Source organism: Aegilops tauschii, chromosome 7 (genome assembly GCF_002575655.3).
Source record: "Aegilops tauschii subsp. strangulata cultivar AL8/78 chromosome 7, Aet v6.0, whole genome shotgun sequence".
NCBI lineage: Eukaryota > Viridiplantae > Streptophyta > Magnoliopsida > Poales > Poaceae > Aegilops > Aegilops tauschii.
The window spans coordinates 468238053-468246038 of record NC_053041.3 but is presented as its reverse complement, the minus strand read 5'-3'; the positions used below and the strand labels follow the sequence as shown (position 1 = coordinate 468246038).

Genomic DNA, 7986 nt, shown 5'->3' with positions numbered 1-7986 from the left:
GTTTAAAGTACTCCGAGGTCAAGTTGAGGAGGAACTCCCGAATCAGCTGTTTTTTCTGAGCCAGACTCGAGTGATGCAAACCGGTGCGGGCATGGTACGTGGCATAGGTGTCTGCTGCTGCGTGTATGCATGTGTGTGTTGCTGCAGTGTGCGCGTGCACAACCACTGACGAGGGCCCGAGTGGTGGAGCTCGGCAACATGGCCATCAGCGCTATTGCCATCCTCGCCCACGCGGTCATCTTCTTCAACATCCTTGTCCTTGTATACGGCATGGGTGCGCATCTATACGCCGCCTAGCTACCTCACTCTTTGTTGTCGTAGATGAACAACTCCAGCTGGGCGCGCCAAAAGGAAGAAGAAAAAGGAGGAAAAAGATGAAGAGGGATTTCCATGTGAGCTCAATTCATTTGAGTTAAATTTGAGAAATTTGTTAAATCTGGAGAAGTAGAATTATAAGGAGTTAAAGATAAGGAACTGTTTCCTCTTAATTATAAGGATCGGTTAGAGATGCTTTTATGTCTTAATATATTACTCGGATTCTGTTCTAGTATTATGACATCTGGGTCACTGAATCACATAAATAAATGGCCCCAATTTACTTGATGTACTCCCTCCGAATCCATATCGCATTTTTAATATTAAGATTAATCATATTATATAAAGTGTTATACTGTCCATTAGTCGAATGAGATATGTGGACCATAGGGCATTTTCAAAGGCAACCCACAAATGTCCTCCAGCATCTGTCCGTGGACAGGGGATCAGTCCACGGACACAGATGCGGAAGAATGGCATCCAATAGTAGCATGTATATGTCCGTCAGCAAATCAAATTTAAAGGTACGCTGATCCACACAACGCGCCGGATCACACCCACACCGGATCGCATCCCCGATCACAACAAAAAAGAGCCAAATATGCTTAGTTTTTACATACCCGAATCAAAATGAACATCAGTCCAACAGTCTGTGCATTTTTGCCCTGCCAGACTGGCAATCCTAGCAAGTTGTTCCCCGATCATGGAGGTGTCGTCACCGCCACGTAGGCAACCTCCGTATCCGCATCCGCCTCTCATCTTCCGCCGCCGTCAACTCATCTTTTTGCCGTTCCAACATCTAGTAACGGACGGATTGCACGATAATTCTCGCGTCGGCATCCAAAGAGTCGATATTCAAGGTCAACATTTTCGCCACGGCCGAGCCGACGCCTCGTCCGCCATGACCTCCACGCCCATCGCCACCACCAGGCCAACCACTCCTTGAACTTCTCCTTTGCGGCCTTCGCTTTGACGCGCAATCTTGCCGTGTCTCCGAGCTGATCTTCCAGGCGAGAGTGATTCTCGGATCCTCCGGCACCTCTGTGAGCTCCATCTCCGACAGGTTCTCCGGCAGTTCCATGTGTCGGCGGCGAAAGAAAGGAGAGGGTAGGAGAAATGAGCGGGAATTGGGCGGAGAGTGGCGGGGAATGGAAGAAGAGAGTGGGTGATTTGGGCGTAGAAGCATTGCGGGATGCTACAAAAGCGCAGGCTCCACCTTTCTTTTGGGTGGGCCAGGGGCGGAGAGCGATGATTTGCGTGTCCGAACTCCTGCAAAGCCCTTCATGTTTGTCTCCGGTTTGAGAAAGAAATCGCGTCCGGACCGGTCCACGAACCAATACAGGACCGCATTGGATGGTTTCCGCGTTCCGAACAACACGGTCCAAACGATTGCGGGAGGTTTGGGGCTTGCGTTGGAGCTTATAAATCAGAAAGAAAGGAGGGCCAGAATAACAGATACCTGGCTCATCCGTGGCCTTTGGGCCGGCGAGGTGTGTATGCAGAGTTGGGCTGCGTGCATGACGCGGCGGAGCTGCTCCACGTCGTATCGTCCTCCTAGAGCGGGATCGACCATCTTCAAGACCTCGTCCTTGCTGCTCAGGAACGATCGTACCTACAAAAAATGAGATTCATCAAAGGTGATGAAAGCTGTTGGATGTTACGTCCATGTTGCTTTGAACGCTTAAACAAGCGGACCCATGCAATGAGGCTGTGGTTTTTGCCGTCGATGGCTCGCCGGCCGGTGAGGAGCTCGAGCAGCACGACGCCGAAGGCGAACACGTCCGTCTTCTCGTTGAAGATCCCGTGCGTCGTGTACTCGGGCGGCACGTACCTGTACACATGATTTCATTCATTCGTGTTACTTAAACTCGATCCCAAACCGGTCAATTTATCGACGATGATTAAAATTGGCGTGATTGTAATGAGACAGATAAACAGACCGACGGACCCAAATGTGCCTTCGAAGGTAGTCACTTGGTAGTGCGTCAGCTTGGCCGGCAGCCACTTTGCTAGCCCAAAGTCACATATCTGAAGCACGAACGGGAACAACAACCAAATTAACACACACAAGATCACATACTCCAAGGATTTGCTCAGAAAGAAAAGTAGGATCTAGGGAGGCGACGAGAGTTCCCTGCGTGCCGCCGGTGACGCCGCCGGTTCCCTCTTTCTCCGTCGGCCGCTCCGGCGGCGGGAGGGAGGGGGAACCTCGGGTTTGTTCGCTAGGTCGGTGTGTGGTAGGGTTAGGGTTGAGGGAGACGCTGCCGAGGCCGTTGCGATGGTGTCGCGTCGGAATAAATTTCTCCGGGCTCCGTTCGCGGTCAGGCGAGGTTTTTGCCTTCGTCTAGGAGCCAGCAGGGTTGAGGATCCCCGGATCTCGTCGAGGTCGCGGGCTATGGTGGCGGAGGTCCATCGGCACTGGCCGTTTGTGTCCTCAGATGGGCGATGGATGCAGGGAGACGAAGATCCTTCTTCTTCCTTGTTGGTATGATTTGTTGCTATTGTTCTTCTCCTTCCTCTGCGCTGATGCTGGTGGGAGATCCTGCTTTGCCCGGGCGGATGGCCCGGCCGCGGTGCTGGACCGGTCGGATGACTCGAGTTCTCTTCCTTCCGGAAGGGACACTTTCGCGGTACTCAAAGCCAAAGATGGCGACGGCTGTTGCAGGTGTGTTGGATTGATGTCCATGCCCTCTCAGCGCTGGTGTCAAGAAAGGAGGAAGCAGCGTGGCGGCAATGTACCGAGGTCGAAGATGATGACCTGCTTGCGACTGGTTGCAGATCCTTCTGCTGCAGGGGTCTTCTCTCAAGATTCAGGGATGATGACACAGGGCTCTGGAGATCTTCTTGTGTTATGGTTATCTTAGGGTACTCTAGGTGTTCATGGTCTTTTGTGTTTGCGTTTCAGTGTGCTTGTAAAAGTCAACTATTTTGTACTGATTCATGATTTGAATGATAAAATTCTCAAAAAAAAATTCACATACCCCATATCACGCACTGCTTCCAATTTGGGAGCCTCTATTTGTCAGTTAACTGAAAAAAAACTAGTGCATCAGTCACATCTAATATAAACCGTCAGATCATCATCCAACCGCCCAGAATAGAACCAGAAACTGTTCACCGTCTTCCTCCTCACGATGCCCTCGTCCTACCCCACCCTGACCATCCCTCTAAGCCCCTCCGCACCAGGAAAACTTCCGGCGATCCCCTGCACCCCCCTCTCCCGCCCTAGGATAGATAATAGGGCAATGAATTCAGATAGTGGGGCTCTCTTCTCTGACGAGGTTTCGATGCCAGAATGAAGAAGGTGACTCACGCTAGAGAAATTTCCAGGTACCCGAGAAATACCAGAACCGATCCAATTTTGGTTACCTGTGGCTCGTAGTCGTCTTTGAGCAGGATGTTGGCGGGCTTGACGTCGCGATGCACGATTCTCCTGGCGCACCGCTCGTGGAGGTACTCCAGCCCGCTGGCCGCGCCCAGGGCCACCTTGTACCTCGCCTCCCACGGCATGGTCCCCTCCTCGCCGGACCCTCCGTGGAGCCTGCGGGAGAGGCATCCCAGGCGGGAGAAGGGGAACACCAGGTGCTCGCCGCCCTCCAGGCCCACGCCCACCAGCCTCGCCACATTCGGGTGGCGCACATTCACCGCGTGCCCCAGCTCCGACAGGAAGCTCTCCATGCGGCCATTCTCCGTCGCCGACAGCTTCTTCACGGCCACCAGCTGCCCGTCAGGCAGGAGGCCGCGATAGACCTTGGCGTGCCCACCCCTGCCCACCACGTTCTCCTTGCTGAAGTTGCGGGTGGCCTTCCTCAGCTCCGACAGCGAGAAAGTCCGGAAGGATAGCCTCAGCGCGCACAGGTCGTGCTGTTCCACGTTCACCTGCCCCGCCGACGGCCACTACCACTTGCTGCTGCTGCGGATGCTCAAGCTCCGGAGCTTCGACGACATGGTTGACGGGATGCCGCTGGAGAGGCGGCGTTTGGTCCTTGACCTCCACGCCTCCATGACGCCCTTCCACGTGGCCGGAGGCCCGTCGTTTCGCGGCGGCGCGGGCGTGGACGGCTCCGAGTACGCGGCCACAACGCCCATCTTCGTCGACGACGACCCCATCGTGCAGCTGGTCTCGTCTGTCATTGCGGCGGCGTCAACGTCGCTCGACGTCGTGCATCCCTCGAGGACGCTTCGCGGGGAGACCACATCGTGGCCGCTCTCTCGCGATGACTTCTCGCCTGCACCGCAGCCGTTCTTACGGGACATGGACGCCGCCGCCGCTGCCGATCCATCCATAGATCAAATCCATGGCATGTGAGAAAACAAAGTAAGTAGAACCAATCAACCAAATCCATCCCTACATTTGTATGAAGAATCTTTTTGTGGCTCCGTCGCCATGGAATCTTGGATCTTTTACTTGCTTTGTCTAATCCGTCGAGGCACAACTCCTGGGTCGATCCATCGTCAAGCAGATTTTGCTCCTCGTCGGCATGAAAAAGATGTTTTCTTCTTTTTCTAGTCCCAAGCTTTGGGGGTTTCTTGCAAACGATGACGATCTAATTTTGGAGCGCCCAAGAGAGTGCGGTGGCGGAAAAGCAACGGAGCTGCTGGGGTGTTTTGGCACGAAATCTGCGGTAAGCCTCTCCTTCAACTTTCATCAAAGGTGGCCAAAGCGCACACGTTTTTTTTAATAGTGAACGTGTTTTTTTTTATGGTATAGTGAACGTGTTTGGAGAGAGGCGTTTTGGAGGCGGAAATCTGCGTCGAGCCTTTTAACATCGAGATCCGTGACGTTTGACTTTTGAGCTACTATATACGATCGCTATTTACGAGAAAATACACCGGTGCCGTCCTCTGGTGTTCACGATTTGTATGTGGGCCTACATTTCGGCTGGTGCTTCCCGTGAACATGATGTTCTGTGTGGGCGGCTTTGAATTTGGCCCATCGTGCGGCCTGGCGGGTAGTCGATTTGGGTTTGCCTTAAGAGATGGAGTTGCCGGCGCGCGGCGGATTGACGATGAGACCAGTGTAAGAGCATCTTCAGCCGCGTCCCCAACATGCCTTTCCCAAGTGTTTTTGCGGCGACGACGCTAAAAAATCGGCCCATTCACGTCTCCAGAAGCCTGTTTTTTGTCGGTTTGGACCGAAACTGGCGCCGGCGGACCCAGGCTGAACCCGGCGCGCTGGGGGCGCCCGGGGGCGCCGGGACGAGCGGTTTTGGCGCGAAAGAGCCGCGGCCCAGCCGCGTCAGCGAGACAACGCCTCGTCTTCCCCTAGAGCACCTCGGTTTCCCGCGGGGAATCAATGCGGCAGCCTTGCCATTGATTCCTCACGGGTGGCGCGTCACGGGCGGCGCGGCGACGCCTCCCCCCGTCACGGGCTATGAAACCCGCCGCTCCCCCTCACCACTGGCCACACCAGCCCGAGCCCAAACCAGCCGCCGCCGAGCTCTGCTCTCTCCCGTCTGCGCCGCCGAGCTCTGCTATCTCCCCATCCTCCCCTTCCCTTCCCTCTCGAGCGATGGCCGAACGCTTCCCCGGCGACGCCGCGGCAGCCAACGGCTTCGGCCGCCGCTCGCTCCAGGCGTCGGAGGCGTGGCTCCTGTTCGAGGCCAACATCCCGGCACCGCCAGACATGCGCGCGCGGGCCGATGGGGTGGAGGCTCAGCAACGGCGGCGTCCCCAACCCCCGGTGCCCGAGGTCGACCGCGTGCGGTCGTCCCTGACGGAGGAGCAGCGCGCCCTCCCCCAGTACGCCGCCGAAAACCACGCGGCGTGGGCGGACTACTTCCAGCGGCGGCAGGCGTATCGGCTGGCGTCCACGAAAGGGGCGCCGGTGGTGGGCGGCATCAAGAATAGCGACGGCTGCCACGTCTGGTGGGGCGTCCCCGGCCGCACACTGTACGGGGTGCTGGAGTACCTCGAGGGCGGCAATGACCCGCCGCTGGCATACCCTGCCACGGTGGCCGTCCCCCCCCCCCCCCCGCCGCCGCCGCCGGAGTGCCGGGCCGTGGGTGCCGAGGAGGTTCGGCTCCTCCTCCTCCCACTCTTCCGGCTCGCCGGCGCTCTTCGGCGTTAAGGCCGAGCCCGCCGCGGAGACGCCGCTCGGTCGGCGCACCTGCGGCGCCGGCATCGTCATTAACGAGGGCGGCCGGAGCGCCTCCTCCTCGGCTCCTCCGCGCTTCGTCAAGCCAAAGATGGAGCCGGGGCTTGCCGCTGTCAAGCGGGAGCCGGGGCTCCCCGTCGTGAAGACGGAGCCCGGGTTCGCTGGCGGCGTCAAGGAGGAGGAGCTCGACGACGCGGCGGCCCTCAAGTGGGCGCGCAACGACTGGGCGTAGACGGAGCTGCAGCGCCAGATCCTCGCCTTCGAGCGCTTCGAAGCCCGGCGCCGTGGCCGGGACGAGGGAGGCGTCGTCGTCCTCGACGACAGCGACGATGACGACGCGCCGCCACCACCGGTCCGCCTTGGAGACGTCGGGCAGGGGTCCAGCAGCAGGGGCGGCCGCGCCATCAAGAAGGAGAAGGCCGCCGACGACGACGAGGACGGCGGCGACGTCGGCGACTTCGCCGCACTCAGCAACTTCTTCAGCCCGTGGATGTCTTTTTTTTAGTAATTTATGTAACGCTGAACATGTTTAATATGAATGTCAAGTTTAGCCGAATTAAGCCAAACTTTGCCGAATGTGGCCCAACTTTTCCGAATTCAGATTTTTTAAATAAAAAAAAACGCGTCTGGGGCGACTCTGGGGCGAGCGGCTAGGAACCCGCTCGCCCCGCGCTGATTTTAGCGCTGGCTCGCCCCAGGGGGCGCGTAAAATCGTCGCCGAGGGGGGGGGGGGGGCAACGGCTGGAGATGCTCTAACCCCCGTGCGTGTCCAAGATGGTTTGATTTCTTCCGAGATAGGGCGCCGGGGTGGGTACGCTCTAGAGGACGAAGCAGACGAGCAGACTGAGGAAACATTTGTCACCTACTCCCTCCATCCGCGAACAATTGCACTTCTAGGTTTTGTCCTAGGTCAAAGTTTTAAAACTTCGACCAACTTTATAGGAAAAAGTAATAGCATTTATGACACTAAATTAATATCACTAGATCTATTTTGAAATATACCTTCATAATATATCAATTTAATGTCATATATGTCATTACTCCTTCGTATATAGTTTGTCAAAATTTCAAAACTTTGACTTAAGACAAAAACTAAAAATATACTTATTCACGGACGGAGGGAGTAGAGGCCTAACCAGGGCAAAGTGGTGGGCGATTCATGCGAGCTAGGTCATGCAAATATGGCCGGTGAGATGGCAACTGAAGATGGATATGAAGAGGGTGTGCTCGTGTCGAAATCACAAGGATCTTGTTGGACGCCGAGGTTGTTTCCTGTTCCCTAATTTAAACCAGTTCATGTGGTTAAGTAGTAGTGTTTTGAAGTGGTATTCAGATGAGGGTTGTGCGTGTGGGTAGGTGTTCAGCTGTTGGTGCTGTTCTTGAACAGTATAGATAGATGGTTCCCAAATGGTCTGACCGTCTGAATCAGAGGACTGTGGTGCAACGGCTTAGTGGTTTGGAATGGGAACATGAGAGCGGACGCACGCCCATGTTCGTGAACTGCTCGCACTGCGAAACGATGGAACGTCTGCAGCGCGGCGTCGACAAGATGTGGGATGACACTGCACGTAAAT

General features: G+C 55.9%; 1 pseudogene; it reads right to left on the bottom strand.

The window, feature by feature from the left end:
* Positions 1-398: 398 nt before the first annotated feature.
* On the bottom strand, positions 399-4704 carry LOC109758173 (receptor-like cytosolic serine/threonine-protein kinase RBK2; annotated as a pseudogene).
* Between the last annotated feature and the right edge of the window lie 3282 nt (positions 4705-7986).